Below are 23,957 nucleotides of genomic sequence, written 5' to 3'. Positions count from 1 at the left end.
GTCTGCCTGGCAGTCCTAAGTCCGAAATACGATGCTCCAAAGCAGCAAAAAAAAGGGATAGTTTATAGAAAAAAACTAGGTATCTCGTAAGGAAAAATATCACAAGAAATTTGGTCAGATGTTGTACTCTCATGGTCGTCATTCTGACGTTCACTACCGCAAACCGGATATCGGTTATTGCACGTAGCAGTAGGCAGTTCGTTCCGTCGAGCCGCTCACTAGCAGGGCCGCAGCGCTGCGGTTGAAGCAAACACCGGCACTAACCGGTTTTTACACTCTAACATTAATCGATTTTATTTAACTTTAAACGTTTGGATAATATTGATGCCAAATCTCGATTAAATTAATGCACAGAAGTGAGTGGCTTCTGTTCTTGACAAAATTTAGACAACAGGAAATAGTTTTTTTTTTCAATTTAGATATATTATTGACAATGCATTTACACATGTCAAAACCTAGTTAGTAAGTATACTGGGTCAAGCAGATCTTGTCAGTAGAAAAAGGCGACAAATTTGAAAAATGTAGGCGCGGATATCGTCCCATAGAAAATTTGAATTTCGCGCCTTTTTCTACTGACAAGATTTGCTTGACCATCTATAGATACTGCTGTTACAGAGTTTTCACTTTATGGCTTATATTTTTTTATCGGTTCATAAAGTTTGATGAAACAGACATTCAAGATAAATAAAACGACCCTTTGAAAATATTGCCTGCGTAATGCCATTTTCTCAAAGCGCTAGAAAAGCGGACGAAAAAATAAATAAACACACAAGTGGGCTTAAAACACCGCCTTACGTGAATCCGTAGCGATGATATTTATACTCTGACCTATATTCACATTTTCCTGTTTCAGACTTGATGTTATATCTGTGCAGATAATATTTAATACTTATAACAAATAAGCTGCGCTCTCGAGCCTCGACGTGGCAGCATAAGTCGCGAGTTTATTATATGTTTAAACTCGCGTACCTATTTAAGTTGTGGTCAAAAATCGTGGTTTCAAACCTTGATCGTACCGTTTAAGTACAAAAAATCGTTCTCGAAGAAACTCAAAGAGTTGACTAATAATTTCGTCGGGATCCCTATAACCTTAGATCTCAACCCTCTACAATGTAGAGTCTACACTGATGTTGCCTTCGAGCCATCATACATGTCCCTTTGTGTGGGGGCCCATCTCGAAAAGGCCATGAGGTAGCCTAGTTATACTGGTTTCTATTTACCTTCAACAGCCTTTAATTCTGTGTACTGTTGACAACGACAGTATCCAATTGGTGTACGCCTCACATTCCATTAAATTGTCGAAAGGGTCTCTATTATATTCGCATCGGTTCCGCACACTCTTCCCACATGTCCGGAACACCATTTTAAATATATAGCATTTTTAAATATTACGTTGCAATAAGGAACTTAAAAATTGTTATAAAAAAAATATTTAAATAGTTATGTATTTATAGTTGCTTTATCTAAAACCTACCTTTTATACACGAAACCTTCTACTCAGGTAACAAATTCATGCTACGCCGTAGGCGTCTACGAACTGCTACGAAGCGAGTTGTACTTGAAATATCCGTAGGGATGTTAGAAAGCTTGAACAGTCGGAAAAGTAGCTACGGACATTGGCATACTCAAAATTATACAGGGTGGATCATTTCTAGAGACTGAGCTGAAAGGATAGTGTTATCTAAGTAATCTACAATCGAGTTATTACAATAGTAAAGCTTGATTCAAAAGTAAAATAAAATCATTAAAATGAAATATTTTTATATCAGTGACAACCCTACAAAGTTATTTACATTTTAAATTGACACATGTCATGTCATTGTATGATCTACCTGCTAGGGTTGAAACATACAGATTTTCGCACTAATGTTTAACAAACCGTATCTCAAAACCGGTTAGAAATATGGACGAGATTAATAAGTGAAAAATAAAGTACGTAGCCTGAACAATTCCCAGTTTGCGTAAAAGTCCTTCGTTCAGTTCCACCCGATGTATAGCCACGTCTACAGACATTATGTACTTTTTTTTTTTTTTATTAGACATTATGTTTTTTTACTTTTATTAAACTTCTCAAACAACACTCACAGTTCTTCGTCAAGTAACTAACGAAACTAGTAATAAATTAAGCCCTGGCAACTAGCAGGGCCCAAAACAATTCTATACATAAAGGTGAAAAGTAAAAACGTGAAAGTTTTGGCTATCAGCGATTGGTCCTGCGGGATAAGTACTTTTTCCCAGTATACAAAAAAACCTGTATACGATGACAAATCATCTAACTTACGTCTTTTCTCTTCTGAAATAAAATAAGTGTAGGGAGGGATTATTTATCGAGATCCCACCAACTTTTAATAGTGCCATCTTCTACTGTTTACCAGCAATTCTTAAACCTTAATGCAACGGAACAAAGTCCGCGGTCGGTCAATTAAGAGTGTAGAGGTTAGTCCGCTGCGTCCAGATTAAATCAGGTGCTTCTTAGAAATAAAAGCCCGTTACCCGTTATTTATACTCTCAATGTCTTGTTATTTATTTAGTTTAAGCGTGTTTTAGTCGCCGTGAAAATATTTAATTTAATGCTTATTATTTATTAGATTGGATTGAAAACGAAGAGATAATCCAATCCAATTTACACAATAAAAAACATGCTTCCGATTGTACTAACATTCTATAATTTATTTATCTAAAATATGCTTCCGCAATATATGAGTACCTATAAAACATGCTTCCGATGAAACATTCCACGATCATAGCTCTAAAATAACCTTAAAATAAGTCCAAAAATTTAAAATTAATTGCTTATAAAACAACACAACAACAGATAACGTGGAACAACAAATAACAAACAAACAGTATTTAATAAACATGAGCTTGTTCATTTAACCGTTAACTCCCCATCAAACATACCGAAATCTTCCAAACCTCCCAATAATATACCTGCCACAGAACACGCGTAACGAAAGTACACTGTTCACGATATATCTTCTTGTTATAAACATAATAGTAGTACCTATATACCACAGCTTACGCATAGCAAGAGGGTTCACCAAGCTAATAAGGCTTTGCGCGCTAAGCCGTTTGCTCATTTAGTCAATCTGTTAGCAGATTTCCCGATCGGCAAGTTAATGGAGTAAACATCGGTATCGATCTAATTAATGGGATATAAATTTTATTAATGATGGTAGTACTTGATTCTCTAAATATTATTACTTTTCCGTTTCTGTAAGTATATAAACGTTGGATTAAGGAAGTACGTTTCAAGAATTTACAAAAAATACGTAACTTTAAAAAACTTATAAATCCTTCTTTTAATATTAATAGATTCATTTATTTTTTCGGCTTAGTAAAGTGAAATAAAATATTTTATTTTAGTACTAATAGCTCCTCAAGTTCTGAGAAAAGTGAACCGATCTCGAACAATAAAGATTAGAGCGCTGTTAGAAGGTATCCAGTTATTGGAAAAATAACTTTATTTTATTTACGACGCCTATGCCGCCTACTATGGATATGTTGAATCTGTATTAAGATATGGCTTGATTCTTTGGGGCAATAGTGGTGACATCCAGAGAGCTTTTGTTGCCCAAAAAAGATGTATTCGTGCTATGTGTGGAGTTAGCCCGTTGGAAACTTGTAAACCTTTATTCTTTAAATTGGGTATACTACCTCTTGCATGTTTATATATTGAAGAAGTGTCTAAATTTGTAAGAAAGCACAGAACACTTTTTAAAACTGCTAGTGATTTATATCCACGGAACACAAGAAACGGTAGCCGACTTGTGGTGGACAAACAACAAAAAACAAGCCGATTTAGGAAGAATTGTACGGTGATGTGTGTAAACATTTACAATAAAATACCACAACAGCTCAAAGAAGTGTCCGATGGCCAATTTAATAAAAAAATGCATGAGTGGCTTTTAGAACGCAGATTTTATAAATTAAATGATTTCTTGCAAAATTAATGTAAACTATAATTATTTGAATGTAATGTTAGAAAAATATTATTTGGGTAAATAATGTTATTTAATATTTAGTAAAGTTTCAATTGAAATTGTACATATGTAAATAATTGTGAATATTTTGCATGCAATAGATTATGGCTAATTAAGGAATGTGCATAAAAATATTGTAATAACACCTGTAAACCAACCCTTATTATAGCAAAATAAATTGATTGATTGATTGATTGATTGATTGATTGACGCTAGAAAAACAGGGTATTATCGAGGCTCTTATATCTACTACTAACATCTGCCCACGGCTTTGTCCGTGAAAATTCTTAGATAATGTCACTTTAATACAAACTTCCACTTCACATTTCACCCCCTTTGAGGAAGATCTTGAGGGGTTATAAACTACGAGTAGGTATAATATATTTAAGCCAAATTACTTATTAAAACCTCCATTGACTTATTTTGCTTAGATATTAATTCATCTAAAAATATATTTTGGTGCGTTTTAGTATAGTATTAGTATGAATAAGTGTATAGTAGCTTTAAGAAAAATTACAGTAGGTACGTAAAAGGTAATATAAATGTTTGAGATTAGTCTATTTACAGCCTTTTTGCTTTGGAATACTGGCGTATAAATTATCGTTTCCTGTTTTCTATTACGAGCACCATTATGCTTAATCACGCCTGGATATGATTTATTATCTATCGGCCAAAAAAAACTACATATACACGTATTTCGGTACATGAGTACCCGACGGAACATAATAAACTACCGTTGAATACTTAGTGTGACTCAAAATATCTCCATATCAAATTACTTAAGTATTATAGAAATACAAATAGGTACACAACACACATACAAACACATATTAATTAGTAGGGACTTACATTTTTAAGTAATTATTTGCCAATATTAATTGATCAACTAAGTAATGACCATTTGAACTTGATAGGTACATTACCTACTTTAATTTTCACCCAAAATGCCACCATTTAAACTAGGTATCCAGTTTAACCTAATAATGCCAAATAGATTGTGAGGGCCGCTAAAATTCATGACCAACGTCATATTTCCGCTTGTTATCACCAACTCATTTTTATGGTTCCGTAGCCAAATGACAAAAAACGGAACCCTTATAGATTCGTCATGTCTGTCTGTCTGTCTGTCCGTCCGTATGTCACAGCCACTTTTTTCCGAAACTATAAGCACTATACTGTTGAAACTTGGTAAGTAGATGTATTCTGTGAACCGCATTAAGATTTTCATACAAAATCAGAAAAAAATCAATAATTTTTTAGGGTTCCCCATACATAGAACTGAAACTCAAAAAAATTTTTTTCATCAAACCCATACGTGTGGGAATCTATATGGATAGGTCTTCAAAAATTATATTGAGGTTTCTAATATCATTTTCTTCTAAACTGAATAGTTTGCGTGAGATACACTTCCAAAGTGGTAAAATGTGTCCCCCCCCCCCCCCTGTAACTTCGAAAATAAGAGAATGATAAAACTAAAAAAAATAAATGATGTACATTACCATGCAAACTTCCACCGAAAATTGGTTTGAACAAGATTTGGTAAGTAGTTTTTTTTAATACGTCATAAACCATAATCCGCAATTTTATTATGTTAGTTACTGTTACGGAACCCTTCATGGGCGAGTCCGACTCGCACTTGGCCGCTTTTTATAAAACACCACCTTACAGACATGGCAGGTTTTTCTGGAATAACCACGTCAGTCTTTGAAGGCAGGGGTATTTCACAAATGGCCGCTGCTTATAACACAATATGTCTTATACGTCACGACCTCTGCCCTTTAGTTCCGAGATAACGAAGAAAAACGTATAAACAACTGAGAGATAACAAACGTTTCGCACTAAGGGGGAACCATTTTGTTATATTGGTTGAGTAACGTAATTACGTTATGTGTTTAATAAATAAGGTACCAGGTATGAGGGGAATTTCTTACACGTATAGATATTGAGTGTCATATTTATCCAATATTTATCTGATTAATCGAAGATCAGGCAGGCTCTGGATCATGAATGAAGCGTTTTTCAATAAATAAACCTAAGAAGGATTTAAATGAACAAAATACAACTACCAAAATTATGTTAGGTGCCAAAAAGAACAATTCAATCGTGATATGCAAATTTATTAGCATTTATGGGAAACAACCTGCAATTTTATAGGCTTAACGGGCCACAAAGCGCTTTGTGGAATGCAATTAACGGTAGGCAATACTAAATTATTCCCATTTAACCAATTTTGAAACACGTAACCATTCATTGTCTTCGTAATCATTTTTGGAACATTGTACTTAGTGAAAAATATACACACAGAACAATAATAACTCGGTATATACTTCCCTTTGGTAACAGGTTTCCTCTCAGGCTCCAGAGGAATCTGGCTATGCGCTGGTCCAAAGCCAGTTGGGGACTTTACACCTTTGAATTTCTTCGCGGAAGAGACATAAGCTAGTATAAAAAGTAGACAGACTAAATTCGCCAGCAGCTTCGGCTCACATTGTAACTCACACCACTCGTCCACCTCAAGAGAGAGACTATTCTAGAGGGAGTCTATTCACACCTACTCATTAACACTACGCTTCAAAACAGATTAAATAACGACGAAGAATATACCGTTGAACATCTCTAGTTGCGGCGCTTTCCGAGAGACGTGGAACTATAGACTACGCTAAAGGCGTTAATAATAAATGAGGCAGCGTGGAAAACATTTCAATTTATGTTGCTTTGCTATACAGGCAAAAACGGCAGGAATAAACCTTCACGCACACGTACACTGCAGTAATAGAATTACTTTCTCGCTTTTGTAAGTGTAACAATGACAGGTATCTGTTGTTTTTAAATGTGGAATATTTTAAGCGGTAATGTTATGGAAGGATTAATGTAAAATGTAGCGCTACTAGACTACGTACCTACTATAGTCTATTGTGATAAAATTATTAAATTGTAGTCTTAGTAATGCTGTCTAAGTACATTATATACTTAAATTGAAATTTAAAATAAAAAAACTAGAGATGCACCGGATATTCGGTTACTATCCGGTATCCGGCCTATCCGGCCATTAAATTAATATCCGGCCGGATACCGGATAGTAATATTGCTTGATTTCGGAGTAAACAAAATTGGATTTAAGAAACGGTCACTGTCATAAATTCATAATCGTACTCGTTTATTATTATAAAACAAATTAAACATTCCACTGACTTTAGGGTGTTTCATTTTTCCGAATTTTCGATTTTCATCTGACTTTGCTCGAATTCTTGTTCTAACTGATAAGAAAATATTATACGTTAAAAAAAATTAAAATCGGTAAACATTTAGAGGTTGCACAACTTCAACAAAGATTTTTCAAATAACCAACGACTCTACATCGGAGGGTAGAAAATGGTTTAAGCGGCTACCATCAAAGCGGAGAGTAGTGTGATACTGAACCTTCTACATATAAATAAATTGTAAAATTAGTAGTAAACTTAGATTTTGGTTACTCGATAAATGTTCTAATTAAGATTTTCCAGTTTTTCCACCTGTTTCCAAAGGAAAAGTGCTTTTATCGTGTTTTAGACGCAAAATTCAGTTTTCTCATTCGATTTTAGTATTAGATCATTATATTTTGTCATTTTAGAACATAGTTCATTTTCACGCAATGTATGGGGTTCTCACTCTACCTTTTCAACTTGTGCAACCTCTAAACGTTATTCGATTCTTTTGAAAATTGAAATAGATAGTTTTTAGTGTGGGGAGACTCCATTGGTGAGCAAAGTCAGGAAAAATATTACAACTTTTTTTTCTCCATACAAAAGTGAATCACCCTAACTGACTTGCATGCGCACTCATTTCGTTCGAACCTAGAAATAATCCGCGCGAATGTTCACTAGGAAACAGGTCAAATTAAAATTAAAAATAAATTAAATATCAAAACCTGCACAATCGAAATGCAGGTATAGTTCCGCCAGGCCGAATATTCGGCGGCCGGATACCGGAATTTCGGCCGATGGGCAGGCCGGTTATCCGGTATCCGGTATCCGGCCAAACAACTATCCGTTGCATCTCTAAAAAAAACTATAATTGTTTTTGCATGGTGAAGCAATGACATGTTGAATCCAAAAACTTAATTAATAATTGACATTTGGCAAAATACAGGAAAGGCTTTCGCTTTGGTGACATCAGTTTGGCTACGGAACGCTAAAAAGCAACATTTTTAAAATAACTCAGCTGATATCTTACTAACCTCTCATCGATTTAAATTCCTCCCTTGTTTTATTTATAAAAGAACAATAAGTCAATATTCCGTTTAAAAAGAGAATAAAAGAAGCGGGTTATTTAAAGCACCGCGAAGGGACTGAGGTATGCTACCGGAAAGTATTTCGCTTATTTGTTTAAAAAATATATTGTTTTTAGGTACCTATTAAGTACACGGGCACACAAAATATACGTATTCATCGGTACATAACAACAAGTTATATTTTATTCTACGTACATTAAAAAAGAGTTTGTTAAAAAAGGTATTTTTTTTCATGCATGCGGATTTGGAATAATTAATTGTAAAAAAATCTAATTTGAAATGTTTTATACCTATGTAAGTATTTTACTCTCAGTGGCGTCATGCTGTTCATTCCGCTTGGAAACACCGTAACTTATTTTTTCTTGTAAGACCCACAGTATTCCACGCAACTAAAACACTAGGGGCCCGATTCGGTTTTTGTAATAGACATCTATTAGACATCTTTTAGACATCACCAAGATACGATAACGATATGTTTAAGATCTAACCTGTCATATTTGACATTTGCGCGATTCTGGAGATACTGTTGAACGATTTCCACAGGATATGACTTAGAGATCCAATTCACATCTAATAGATATCTTACTCTATCTAACGTAAAAGTGACATTGGTTGCCCGAATTGCGCTGCAAGAGAGAACTAGTTGATATCTAAACTATAACGTATCTAGAATGGATCTAGTACGTGTTGTCTCTTGTGAGTATCTTGAAGTTCGAATACGGCAGTAGGGTCATTTTCAAACAACGACATGGCAGCCATATTGCCATGCACAATGGCACAGTCTCGGAGACTTTACCCATGTAGGAGACTTAGGTGGTGTCGTTAGGTGATTGAGTGCTGTAAAAATAAATATTGTGATTTTGGTACTTTCCTTTAATAAAAGCTTTCAAGTCTCCCGGGTTCCCCTTGCCCTGCCTCAACCTAATATGGACTTGTTAAACTCAGGTAATAAATCCCCGATTCGCAAGTAACAGCGTTAAGTTTTGATCGCTCCTGGAGTCATTAATATCTGTTACAACGTCGATTGCCGGCGTTGTCCCCGGGGAGGATCGATTCGTCGTTGTTTTTTTTTATTATGTCAGATTGGGTCACGTGACATTCATCTGGGCATTTTCACTTAAAAGTGTATCATTTACCTACTTTTTTTTCGAAAATTTATCAACTTTTGGGTTATTGCTACTCAGAATCACGAGGACTAACGATTTAAAAAGAAAAAAATGTGTCCATAAAAAAATTCACTTTTGTAACGCATTTTCACATTATATTTTGTATAGACCGTTACAAAACCCAAAATTTGTATGAAAAACTGGGGACACTTTTTTTCTTCGTCTCATTCGATAGTATTCGTGATTCTGTCTAAATAGTTAAGTTAAGTTGATGTTTTTTTTTTAAAGTAAATGGTACCATTTTTTCTGAAAACCCCCATCTTTAGCCTGGGGGGTAAATTTGGCTATTGAAAATTAATTAAGAAGAATAAGTACCTCTTAGTTTTATTGCTATTTACTAATGGTGTACACTATCCAATGTTACTTTGATATTCCGTCATAAAAAAATGTAAATATTTCTATGAAAAACCTACCTATAAACCTAAAAAAAAAACCCTCAATTAATTATCCCACTTCTTCTATTTTATTTGAATATTGTGTTTCAATTTACAGCAATAATACTCACCCTGCGTCTATTTAATAATTCAAAATGTTTAATACTATTTACTAAAAACAAAATGAGAGAAAGGAAACCGGAAATCCAATAAGGAACTTCATTTCTGCTCGAACAAATTGTGCTATTGGTAAATATTTAACTAACTCCAAAAAAGGTCCTTTGCACCCTACGCGAAAATCAAAACATTTCCGAGTAAATAATAAATACTGCGTCAAAGAACTGCGGAAAAGGGTTAATAACAAGCTTTTTATAAGGAGTATTAATATAACCCGCATGACGCTACCTCCGGAACGTGTGTATGAATTATTTACTAAATTACTGCGCTTTGCTGATATGGATTAAGTTCTTATTCCAGTGCCTTGGGTTTTGTGTACGCTGCAATTTCGCGTGCGCGCTATTAATATTATTGCATAAATATTTAAATGAGAAAAAGAAGGAAATCGAAGAGCGTACAAAATCAGATCGTTCGGTAAAAACGGGAGTCTTTTCTGTGGACAGCACAATATTTAGCAATTTAGATATATTTTACTAAAGCTTTCACCATACTGCATATAAGAAGTAGAAGGTTGAAAGTCCTTTTATTGTATGATGAAAGACGCATAACACTGAACAAAAAAAAACGGTGTAAAAGGTGTAGGTAAGGATAATTAAAATAGTACTATAATAATAATTTATACTTCACGACATCATTACTACTACCTAAATATGTAACTTGTGCTTTTGATAATATAATTATTTGTGACTATACAAGACGGCTTTACTTATCTTCGCCTCAACTGAACCAGCACTATCCACCTCACCGCTGAACATTGGTGAGATATAATAATAATTTAAAGGGGAGGGCCCCCGCTCCGAGTCGTTCCTTGTGCAAAGGCTGTCCGTGGTGATCCAGCGTGGAAATTCTGCGAGCATCATGGGCACCTTTGCACCGGGAGCGGCAGGGAGCGGTTTGTTTTTTTAAATTTATAGTTTTAATTTTTATTTGTAAGTTATAGTTGTAAGTTTATATAAAAATTATTCATATTTAATCACGATACATATAATATAAATACATATACCTAACATTTAAATATATACAATAAAATATATAAATTAAAATAGTATTTCACAGAAAATAATCAGGTCGGGTTTGGTTTGCGGTTATTATTTCACCTAAGTAGGTATCTACGGTACTACTTCCTTTTATTTTTGTATTATAAAAAGATACAATATTTTTTGTCAACCGTCAAAATAAATACTTCCTTCAAAAAATTCTGATTTGCCCAGCGGATTGCTGTTTTGCTATACGACTAGTTTTTTTGCTGTGCAATTCGTTCCTCATAAAAACTTCTTAAAATACGTAAACACTCTCGTCAGTTCCCATATGCAAAACCGACAAACGTCGCGCCAATCGAGCTGCGAGTATATTGCGCAACTTTTCTCATTACTGCAGTCCCCACAGGTTTACGCATGGCGAGTCGTAAACATAAGCTATGTCACAGCGTTTTGCTTAAAACAAAAAAAAAATGTACTAACACTTCTAAAATATTCTGGAAAAAAACCGGCCAAGTCGGACTCGCGCACGAATAGTTCCGTACCATTTACGCAAAAAACGACAAAACATCACGTTTGTTGTATAGGAGCCCCACTTAAATATACATATTCTGTTTTTAGTATTTGTTGTTATAGCGGCAACAAAAATACATCATCTGTGAAAATTTCAATTACTATGCCTAGCATCTAGCCTAAATCTAGCCTAGTTATCACGGTTCATGAGATACAGCCTGGTAGCTAGCATGAGATACAGACAGACAGACAGACAGACGGACAGCGGTCTTAGTAATAGGGTCCCGTTTTTACCCTTTGGGTACGGAACCCTAAAAAATATCAAGTTATGAAACTCTTGTAAAGAATGAATGACTAGTTATTGACAGACAGACAGACAGACGGACAACGGTCTTAGTAATAGGGTCCCGTTTTTACCCTTTGGGTACGGAACCCTAAAAAATATCAAGTTATGAAACTCTTGTAAAGAATGAATGACTAGTTATTGACAGACAGACAGACAGACGGACAGCGGTCTTAGTAATAGGGTCCCGTTTTTACCCTTTGGGTACGGATCCCTAAAAAATGACAAGTTATGAAACTCTTGTAAAGAAAATGAATGACTAAGTTATTCTCAAGATATCATCATCTTTCCCGGCTTTTTGCCACGACGCATGGGAGCCTGGAGTTCGATTGGCAAATGTAATTGAATATTTTGAGAACTATTAAACAGATATTCTTAACTTTTACTCGTAGCGTAATAAAATTAGTAAATTAATTTGATGAATAGATTGAACATGATTATTTTAAGTAATTGGATAGTAATTGGATATACCTATCTAGTTTTGTGTTCATCACTGTTAGTGGCCCTATAAACTTTTGTTAATGTGCAACTTCAATTCAATACTAAACGCCACGTCTTCAAAGGGCTCATTACAAAATGGCGCTATTTTTCAAATTTGCTCAACAAACCGGAGCCCCGCAAAGTCGGAAGTCACGTTTGGTATAGAAATTGTAACAATGCTATTCGACGTATTTTAGCTCGACGAGCCTGAGGAAAACAAGGAAATTGAGAGATATGCGACAAAAAGAACTACGAAATAAGAGTTTGTACCCAATATGGATACTTGTGAGACAATCATTGCTTTATAGACTACTTCTTCTCTAATTTAAATGTTCTGAAATCTGAAATCTTCATGTAACAGTTTTGAATGATTCACGCGCGGTTACTTAACTAGGCTTATATCGACCGGGATATGAACAGTGATTACCTGTTGTTTTGTATTTATGGTCATTTAGTCTCTCTTTCCTGTAAGTAGTTAGTTCCTGACAAATTTTAACACATTAAAGTTTTTCAATGTATTAAACCGCAAATAGCTGAACTGGAATTCACAATTTGATATTTGAACTCTTAAACCTACACATGCACGCAATATATTGCCACTCAAAAAAAAAACATAAATTAATTGCATTCAGTTAGTTAAAGCTAAATTAAAAATTCCTTTTAAATTCGTTTCATAGCCTCGTTTCGATTTTCGGTGGTATTAAAAATTAACGCTTTGACACAGAATAAATAATAGTACTAGGTACAGAAGACTTACTCTCTAACAAAACGCGTCTGTTACGATCAGGACAGATATGGCCGCTAGGTGGCGACAGCGCCACGCGCGGCTAATGGCTAGCCACCAAAATTGGTGTGAATCGGATGTACTTTTAGCTACCCGTAGCAATGCGACGAAATCGCGGAGTGAGCCACGCCGGGCTTTGATCGAAATTTCTACTAGTCCCGAATTTGTTCGCAAACACGGCGATTTTGTAAAAACACAAGTTCACTCCAACCACATTCTGGCACTGCTGCACCCAACGACGTCTAATCTCATTCTTCATTAATTATTCTATTTATTTACACGGAAGCCACCCCAAGAGACCTTTCTAATTAACCAGTAAAACATTTTACGGCAGACGTCATGGCTTTAGTACAATGTACAACGAGAAATAAACACCTCCAATTTTAATAAAAAGTTAATATCTCCAGAGCGCTTTAAAGGATGATTCACGGTAAACCGGGCCGGGGCCGGGCCGGAGCTTCCGGCGCTTCGTTTTCTATGGAAAGCACAACGTGATCACCGATCAGCCGTCATAGAAAATGACATGTCGGACGTCTCGGCCCGGGCACGGCCCGGTCTAGCGTGAGTCATCGTTATTGGTGTTTAGTGATCTCGATTCTTCGGAGAGGTCATACAATATTCCCGAGTCGTACATATGTAATGGTACGCCAATCTTCATTTAATGTTCTGATGTGGATAATCTTTCGAATAATTTGGTAACACGAAACTTCCAATCGATTAAGATGTACTATTTTAGGTACTCTCGAATACTATCTACTAATGCATTGGGATCACGTGGCATGTCTTGTAGGATTGTAAAATCTTATCTTTTTTCTGTTCCTTGTAAAATATTCCTTCTTCTTCTTCTTTCTCGCGTTGTCCCGACATTTTGCCACGGCTCATAGGAGCCTGGTGTCCGCTTTGACAACTAATACCAAGTATTGACGTGACATGACATGACATGAGCTGAAATAAAGATTTACTACTACTACTACTACTACTACTACGTAGGCACTAGTTTTTACGAAAGCGACTGCCATATGACCTTCCAACCCAGAGGGGAAACTAGGCCTTATTGGGATTAATCCGGTTTCCTCACGATGGTTTCCTTCACCGAAAAGCAACTGGTAAATATCAAATGATATTTCGTACATAATAATAACTTCTGAAAAACTCATTGGTACGAGCCGGGGTTTGAACCCGCGACCTCCGGATTGAAAGTCGCACGCTCTTACCGCTAGGCCACCTGCGCTTTCCTTGTAAAATATTCCATTAAGTATATTATGGAGGTATTTTTACATATTATGTCGACACCATCTAAAATAACTTTGCACCGACTTGAATATAATAAAGTGAGGAAGTGTTATTACAAACGTCATATTTTCATAGAAATATGACATTGCCACACTTTGTCTTTGCAAATGCCATGCAAAGTTACCTTGGCCGGTTTAGGCGGAGTATGTCACATTCTTGACTGTGACGATCTCAGAAAGTGACAAACTCAGAATGTGACGTCCTCAGAAAGTGACGTCCTCAGAAAATGACGTCCTAAGAACATACTCCGCCTAAACCGCTTGCCCCGACTCATGTTACCTCAGGTTGCAAATTTTATGTTCATGCAGCTTCAATACTCATATCACAAACTAGATATACTTTCGTAACATGGCTCAAAAAGATCGAACCTGTATTCTACATTGAATATATCATGGCTTACACGTGCTTGATATTTGGTTGTTAAATGTTCTATTTAAGCAGCTCGAAATCGATATGATTTGGTGACATACGAGTATGTGAGCTCAGAACAACGTAAGATGTTACACAAAGGCCTTTTGTGCGCGCCAGTACTCACCGCATGTCTCTAACGGCGGCGGCGCGATTCGGGAAATTAATTAGAGATTAACTAGATACGATATAGTAAAGATATGTGACGTTCCACGGCAAAAGGTACCTTATGGCGGTTGGCGCTTAAGCTATTATTAACGCCGCTTCAATATTATTGCGGCGCTATGCGACGTAAGCGCCAGCCGCCATATGGTACCTTTTTTCCGTGGAACGTCGCATATCTTTACTATTTCTTATCTAGTGAATCTCTAATTCATTTCCTGAATCGCGGCGCCAGCCGCCATAAGGTACCTTTTGCCGTGGAACGTCCCATATCGTTACTATTTTATATCTAGTGAATCTCTAATTCATTTCCCGAATCGAACCGTAAGTATGTAACCAACGTGAAATGATTGTAGGTATTCTCCTACCCACCAACTCCAAATAAATATTCTTATTTTCCGCCTCAAAAGAATAATTTATTTTCCCCACCTGTTTACTCCTTTCTCCGAGCCGAGTTTAAAATTTCATGGAACCGTTTCTTTTTAATATTCAAGAAAAAATATATCAATCAGTAACACGTGTCCTGAATTCTAATTCGGCATTCCTTTTGATTAAATATTGGAGTAATGGCAAACGAGTCCTCTATCATACGGCGCGATTCGGGAAATGAATTAGAGATTCACTAGATATGAAATAGTAAAGATATGTGACGTTCCATCGCAAAAGGTACCTTATGGCGGCTGGCGCTTACGCTATTATTAACGCCGCTCCAATATTCAGCCGGGGCAAAGGTACCTTTTGTCGTGGAACGTCACATATCTTTACTATTTCATATCTGTGTATCTGTATCTTTCATATAAGTGAATCGCGCCGATAGTCGCATCTTAATGTTGATCTTTGACCTTTTACCTATGTTTAGTGTCGGCAATCGGAGCCGGGAGATGTATCGGTGTTGCGTCAAGTGTTGAGAGGTTGTTGAAATCGATTTAGTGTTGAAATAGGTCAGGACAGGTAGCACTAGCCCTTCGCGGCTCCACAAGTACCCAGCGCTGCGGCATCGGCGGCTCCGCAGCGCTCCTCAACAGTTTGACCGAAATCTATTACTGTACCATTCGTAAATAATGTAGCGGCATTTACGCCGACAAATATCGATCTCGTGACGCAAAGTTAATCGATTTCACATTAAACAAAGTTAGTAAAGCTCACCTGTGATTTCCGTGGTAGGGAACGTTCATGTTAGTCCAGTTATAGGGGTTAGACGGGCGCGGGGTCGCACGCGGCGGCGGCAGGCGCGCGCATGGTCACACACAGCACAGCACGGCACGCGGTCGCGGAGGCGAGCGCGGCGCGGTCTCGCGGGTACGGGCGGGCGTTCGGCGCGCGGCGCGGCACGGACTGGCCCGGGCGGGGGCCTCCGCCCGCGCCGCCGCCCGCGCCCTAAATTCGCGTTACAGCCGCCGCACAATAATTGTCGTACAGCTGCAGCCGCGACGGCCGCCTATCGATTCGCTCCGTAACGTGTACGTTTCGTGAAAGTAAAAAGTTAACTCGATCGAATACAATGCGGACTTGTTTTCCATTGGAAACGAACCCGCTTTCTGGGTCGTAGACGGGTAGAAAACATTTATTAAAAGAGTTCCTCAACTCTCTTCCTACAGTCATGTTTTTTTATCTAACCTGACACTAACTTGAGTTTTGAAGATAACTTTAAACTTGAATACCCAACTTTGGTTAAAGTTGAAACTATTCCCTGACCGCATAAAAGCTTTCTGTGGTAACCTGACAACGGTTACGGATGGCATGACAGGCTATACTACGCTGCTACGCGCTACGCCGCTACGTCACCGCTGCTACGTGTGCTACGAGTGAAAATGCGTGTATTATTCGCCTAGTCATCGGAAACTAGAATCGTGTATTGAAAAAGCAGTCATAGAAAGTTATATTTCAATTAAATATTTGTATTTTACTCATACATTTTTTTTTCTACTGAATCGAATAAATAAATTTTGTAATACGTACCTCCTTTTTAAAAACGCAAATGAATATTAAAAAGAAAACATAAATCATATGATATTTCTACAATCAAAAACGTCACTATTGACACTGACAGATCAGTATCATATTGGAAACAGATCGTATAACTAAAACTCGAATTGGCCTACTGAGACGAATGTTGAATAGCCAAATAAGGGCCAGATAATATTAAAATGTCAGCATGCAGCTGAATCTCATCTTCAGCGAGTCTTGTACGAAGGTTTCATTAAACTTGTCGTTTTAACGAAATGCCTCCTACTGGAGTAAAGCAATGAAACAGAGTAACAATTGTAGCCCCTGTCTAGAAATGATTGAATTTCCTCACAACATGGTTGTATAAAGCTGATGCTCTGTTTTTTAATTCCTGTGACGCCCCTCGGGAACCCTCTAATACGTCTCGGAAGGCCTCTTAATTAAAAATCTGTTGACATCCAAATTAAGCCCCAGGCCTTGATACGATACTGAAATAACGCCAAGCCTGTTTATATTATTTTATTTTTCTTTTTATGATTTAGGAGGCAAACGAGCAGACGGATCACCTGATGGTAAGCGATTACCGCCGCCCATGGACACCCGCAACTCAAAGTATGGATGGATGGATGTATGGATTGGTTGTTATTATGTTACCCGACGATGTTTAAAACGAAGGGCCATGTTTATTTCTATTTATTTAGTGGTTTATTCATATACAGTACGATACACAACGAATTGATATGAAGCATTATGTTTGTACCTATAAAAATGTTTGTGTTGCGATTCAATGAAAATAACATACCTACGTGCACAGCATAATGTATGTAACTATGATATTATTTCAAAATGTATACAACTTAAATTTCATGAGTATTTATTGATCCTTGAATTCGTGTCAGTTATATATTGTACCTACCTATATTGCATAATATTTATTCACGTGTTTTCATCAGAGCATTACGAAAAACTAGTTTTAACCAGGGAAAACGCGTTTTGACTTAAAACGGGGTTTTATGAAAACATAATATATACAATCATAAAAATTAAACTTATACTATCTAAATTCTACCTACAATGCTAAATATTTAAAGCAACGTTTTAAAACGATACGCTAACTAGATGTGGGTTAAAATCGATAGGTATGGAAGATTTTATTAATATAATTTGTTACAAGTGAAGTTAACATAAGTGTGTGAAATAGTCGCAGCTATATTAAATGTCGCGTCTTGAAAACTGTCCGTTTACAAGCTGCAGATGCAAAAGTGGAGGAATAATTTATGAAACGTTCTGAACTGCCACTAGACACTAGAGAACTCAAAAGGAAATAGCAACCTCTTTGCTGTACACTTTTCTTGAGAGAATTTTAACTTTTAGCCAAGGTTTACATGAAGCTACGTAAGTTACGAAAAGTTTGAATAGGGTATTAATATTTTGACTACTAGTCAAATCAGTATCTGTTTCCAACTGTCAAAACGATTTTGCTACTATAGAATTTATAGTTTTATACGGGTTTTAAAATAGATTTTGTGTCCAAAAATAACTGCTGTCTACGTTTCTCTATTAATCTTCTGGTGCTTTTATTTCATGCATAGTGTAAAATAATTTATTTTAAATACAGTCAAACACCAATACCAAATACAAAGTATGAACTCATATGAAGTGTTTCATTATTTAAACTTTAAAGCATTGATTACAAACAACCATAAACGTTATGAGGAAATTTGTCTTTTTCCGACTTTTCTTACACATTACCGCATCAGTAAGTAGTCGGTGTAATTTAATAATATATTATTATAACATCACACGAGGTGTTATTGGTTCACTGTATAGTACTTAGCACAAGTTACAGTGAGCATCAAAAGTAGCGTATCAGACTAATCGTCAAAAGTATGTCTACCATTCTCTGATAGCTTAAGACTGCGTCGACCGTCCAGTCCCTCATTAGAGGAAAAATGATTTCTAATAAACCAATTAATTTATGTATAAATCAGTATATTAATATTGTTATCCTACTGATTCCCCAACTTTTGGTCTTTGTCACAACATAGTTTTATTTTGCTTTAGGTATCACCTAAACGGAAAAATGTGGCCACCATTTGCCGTTTAATTGATAAAGCAAACAATAAGCAAATCCTCAGTACAAAGGTAGTCTAATACATATACAACATATTATTGGCTGGTGTATGGTTATCCGTACATACATAGGCTGTAGTGCGGTTGACCAGCGCGGCTCGCAGCCCTCGTGTTCGCGTGCCGGCGGTGCGTGTGCGGATTGAAAACTTATAACCGCTAATATACCACCGACAAATGCTAATATGTATATAGTAAGTAGTAAAATTTAGCTTTTCTTTGAATAATCTTACGGTTTAGACTCACTTGTATTAAGTCACTCGCGCGACATGTTTCGGAGAGCCTAGACTGACTGAGCCTGGAGTGACTTAATACAAGTGAGTCTAAACCGTAAAATTCTTCAATGTTAGTATGTCTCACAACAGTTTAAATTCGATTTGGCTCTTCTGTTGAAATTGAGGATTTTAATATAGTGTCTTCTGCTATGAATGCTTGAGATAAAGGCGTAGCTAGCCATATAAAGGATGACTCACGTTCACTCATCATAGAAAATGACATGTCGGACGCCCCGGTACGGTACGGCATCCTTAATGTAGACGTCTATGGACATTACTGTCCCAATACATATTCTAAAAACAACAAATAATTTAAACTACGAATATGTGAGGTGTGTAATAAAGAGTATTGTATTGTATAAAGTATGTTTAATTGGGACATAAAAATACAAACTAAACAATAATAAAACTAAACTACATGCAATATAAAACTTAAAATAATCTTATAAATAGATTTATAAATAAACTTATAAATAAACTTACAAATAAAAAATGCTCCCTAGATCGCTGTCATGTGCTATGGTGCACAGTTGACTGGCAGCGTTACCTCGTTGGATGGCCAGACTTAGTCTCTGGCCGAAGTAGCTGCCAGCCCTCTGGTCACCAGACGCATCTATAAGGCGCTCGGAAATGTATTGTAATACATGTAATGCCATTTTTAAACTTACGAGTACGTCATTAGCAATAGAGGTTACAATGGGGTTGTCATCTACTCATCTATAAAAACATTAGCCCGTCGAACACTGACTGTCTGTGACTCACTGATACGTTTATTTTACTGGACCTGATATTACTCAAATTAGGCATAACTAATCGAATAACATGTGATTTGAGCAGGTACCTACTTTAAGGGTGACTCACGTTAGACCGGGCCGTGTCCGGGCCGGAGCTTCCGGCGCATCGTTTTCTATGGAAAGCATCACGTGATTGCCTGTCATGTCATAGAAAAGTAAGCCCCGGAAACTCCGGCCCGGTCTAACGTGAGACATCCTTTACTTGTTCATTCATCGGTGGATTCTGAATTTCTTTGCAACGATAGTATTCCACAAGCAACAAGTACCTTCTTACATACCATTGGGGTGGGTACAAATCCGTAGGAAAGCTGGATAACATAATTTGGCTTAATTTTCCTAAAAGGATTGGAAGATAAGGCGCTTAAATGGCAAACGGTGGAATTACGGTTATATGGATGTCACTGCACACTTGTAGGTACTACCATACGAAATATACAACACTTAGGTCAAATTAAATACATAAACTCATCTTTTTTTAAGTCGAAAATGGTAGGTTTGTAGGTTTTTTTCAAATTAGGTTAGTTTTGTATTTTTAGTTATTAGTTTAATTCATTTTTGTTTGTCATTATTATTTAGTTTATATTTATATTTAAGTTTAGTTTTTAGGGTTCCGTACCCAAAAGGTAAAACGGGACCCTATTACTAAGCCTTCGCTGTCCGTCCGTCGGTCTGTATGTCACCAGGCTGTATCTCACGAACCGTGATAGCTAGACAGTTGAAATTTTCACAGATGATGGATTTCTGTTGCCGCTATAACAACAAATACTAAAAACAGAATAAAATAAAGATTTAAATGGGGCTCCCATACAACAAACGTGATTTTTGACCAAAGTTAAGCAACGTCGGGCGTGGTCAGTACTTGGATGGGTGACCGTTTTTTTTGCATTTTTTCCGTTTTTTTTTTCATTATGGTACGGAACCCTTCGTGCGCGAGTCCGACTCGCACTTGCCCGGTTTTTTTAATTAGTTTTATGTTTACAGACAATAAATAGTCGAAAATTGCTTGAGGATCTTTAACTGGAGCTACATGCGTTGTTATTAAATTGACTCATTTTGCGCTAATCACGATTGTCATTACAATCTACATCTACATCAAATAATTGATGTTGTCTTTTTCAACCGACGAAAAAAAAAAACGGAGGAGGTTCTCAAGTCGACGCGTATATTTTTTTTTTTTTTTTTTTTTATGTATGACCACGCATAACTTTTTACAGAGATGTTCGATTTTGATAATTATTTTTTTATTGGAAAGGGTATACCCCGAAGTTGGTCCCATATAAATTTGGAAAAAAAAATCCAGCCTTAAGGGTAGGAAAATAGGGGATGATTGATTTTTTCACTCACCGATTGTAACGTATGACCACGCATAACCTTTTACAGAGTAGTCGTAATAATAATAAAAATTTGGAAAAAATCCTACCCTAAGGGTGGGACAATAGGGGTAATTTATTTATATTACAGAACAAAATAATAGTTAAAGTAGGATTATTAATATAACAGTTAATAGCTAAAGCAAGGTAGGTAGCTATTTTAAAAGTAATCAAAAATTAAGCATGTAATAATTTGTATAAATTATAGCCACAGAAAATTATAAAATAAAAACTTTTTAACAAAAAAAATAACCACCGAAAAAAAACTAAAAGGAAATGGAGTCGGTGCAGGTGCTTCACTAAGGTGCTCAAGTTTGTTTGAGGCTGGCACCGACTCTAAAAATAACAGATTGTAAATATATAAATACGCAGATTTGTGTGATTGATTTCAGAAGTATGTATATACATAGTTCATAGGTATTCACTTGCGTTATTGAAGACAAAATAATTATTTTTTTCTTTTCAGTGTGCTATTGTTTTTGTTGGTCGACTCGTTTCGTGTTAGTGCCGGTTTTTTTATTTCCTTTTAGTTTTTTTTCGGCGGTTATTTTTTTTTTGTGCCAACCATTGCATAACTTTGTTGTAATTCGTGGATAATGTCCTTGGTTATGCATAAAGTTAATTTAAATTGTACTACTAAATGTAACATTATATTGTTATTCCTAAACTGAATAAAATAAAATGTAATATAATTACACGTTGTGATGAAGCATTTCCGATAGAGCTCGGGAAATCCATGCCTGGGCTACGGCGTAGCGCTATGAGAGTATTTTTGCAAGGAATGTGAGCTATTTTAATATTTTTATTTGTGTATTGTATAGGTATATAGTTTATTATGTTTTTCAGTTGTTTGCAATAGGTACTCGTACTTCCAAATCAAATTCTCTTTGTTTTCTTCTTGGACCTGCATTTTTATTACATCTCTGTTTAGCCCTGTGGTTGACTGGTACAGAATGCCTTCAGGCATTAAGTCCGCCATTTAATCACTATTAAAACTTAAATCCTTATCTTATCTCATCCCAAATATTAGTCACCCATATTTCATAAGTACCTATTCAAATATCTCTCATATATGAATCGTACTTAATAGCCGCTTTCCAAATTTCAATGGCACTGAGGTGATTTCGTGGGATTCAGGAGCCTAATTCAATTTACGGTTAATGTGAGTAAAATTGCTATTACGGTTAAAGGGTTAGTTCAACGTCGGGACCGCATAAGTAAACTTTAATAATTTAGTTCATTCTGGTATTTAATTGTATTTATAAAGCTTTTAATTTTGACGATTACAGTGCAAATATTACTAAAACTTAAAAATTGGCTTACTATTCATAACCCTCTGCAACTGTGGTGACTTTTTTAGAGAGATTCTACTGATGAGACGTCATTTTCGATAATTCATTAAAAATAAACTAATGGTAATATGGTAACTATTGTTTTATATAACAATCAATCCATTTATAATTTAATAAATTCAATTATAAAATACGTTTAAAATAAAATACATAAGAAATATATAATAAATTTTAATGAGATCACAGTTTCTTACAATTTGTACTTAGCCTAACAAAAAAATTTAAAAAAAACTTAACAATCAACAACTTCAAGTAACTTCTTTAATTTTCCTTCTTTTGAACATTATATTTATACTTTTAAAAAAATACAGAAAATCTAAAGACAGAATAAGGCACTAATCAGTCCTGAAGTTGGTACTTATTTTAAAGGATTTTTTGTCTCTCAGACACTATAAAAACATTACTATTTTGTGAGGTGACGTCTGATAGACACCATAATTACTATGAACCAGCTATGAAACAGTACATATTTTTATGAGGTGAGGTCTGTCAGACCCAGGACTTATTGCTGTGCTCACGTCTGTGGGACACCCGCAGCTCATATCTCCCGATGCATGCACCACATTGCCGCTCAGGCATCACTGTCCGATGCCGCGAGTCGTTTGAGGAAGGTAATGAGCGAGACAGAACTATATCGCGCCGCACGCTGACATAGCAACAAAAAAAAATTTGGCGGTGTCTGATAGACCGCACATCAGTCGCAGAGGGTTAAAGGTGGTATTCCACATGTTCAATTTATTTGTCCAATTATTTGTCCAATGTATTTTGTCTTACATTTTGCTTAATGAGGGAGTGAGACGCAATGACATTAGACCAAGATATTGGACAGATGGAATACCACCCTAACCGACGAATAACTATTTATAACGGTTACGTTTCTCGTGTGAATATAAAATACATACGCTTGTATATGTAGGTTTGGTGTTATGGAATCTTTTACATATTTATCTGCTTCAATAAGGTTGGTATTGTATATAGGTATTATTCAGCAATCCTTTATCTAATAAGTTGAGTCCTATACTCAAGTTTAATATTACTCACTTGCCGTTGACTTTTTGCCCTCAGGGTTAACTTTACGGGTTCACTATGATATATATAAGATACAAATTCGGTCACGTTTACGTACTTACGGTCGTAAACGCTAGGGATATTAAAACGC

At 36.1% G+C, this 23,957-nt stretch overlaps 1 protein-coding gene and 1 long non-coding RNA gene across 6 annotated transcripts in view; one reads left to right on the top strand and one right to left on the bottom strand.

Annotated features, from left to right (window-relative positions):
* The window catches only part of LOC134798247 (sodium channel protein 60E-like), a 302,130-nt gene extending 285,701 nt beyond the window's left edge, over positions 1-16,429 (bottom strand). For 3 of the 5 annotated variants that reach the window (XM_063770625.1, XM_063770627.1, XM_063770626.1), the window contains exon 1: positions 16,077-16,429. The gene's annotated coding sequence lies outside the window, so the exon portion shown is untranslated. The remainder of the gene's footprint in view (positions 1-16,076) is intronic. The other 2 variants (XM_063770628.1, XM_063770629.1) reach the window with 2 other exon arrangements.
* The window catches only part of LOC134798273 (uncharacterized), a 683,132-nt gene that overhangs the window by 187,348 nt on the left and 471,827 nt on the right, over positions 1-23,957 (top strand). The gene's annotated exons all lie outside the window — the stretch shown is intronic.

Source organism: Cydia splendana, chromosome 16, assembly GCF_910591565.1.
Source record: "Cydia splendana chromosome 16, ilCydSple1.2, whole genome shotgun sequence".
NCBI classification, from domain to species: Eukaryota; Metazoa; Arthropoda; class Insecta; order Lepidoptera; family Tortricidae; genus Cydia; species Cydia splendana.
The sequence above is the reverse complement of the archived record's forward strand: the minus strand, read 5'-3'. Positions and strand labels throughout refer to the sequence as shown.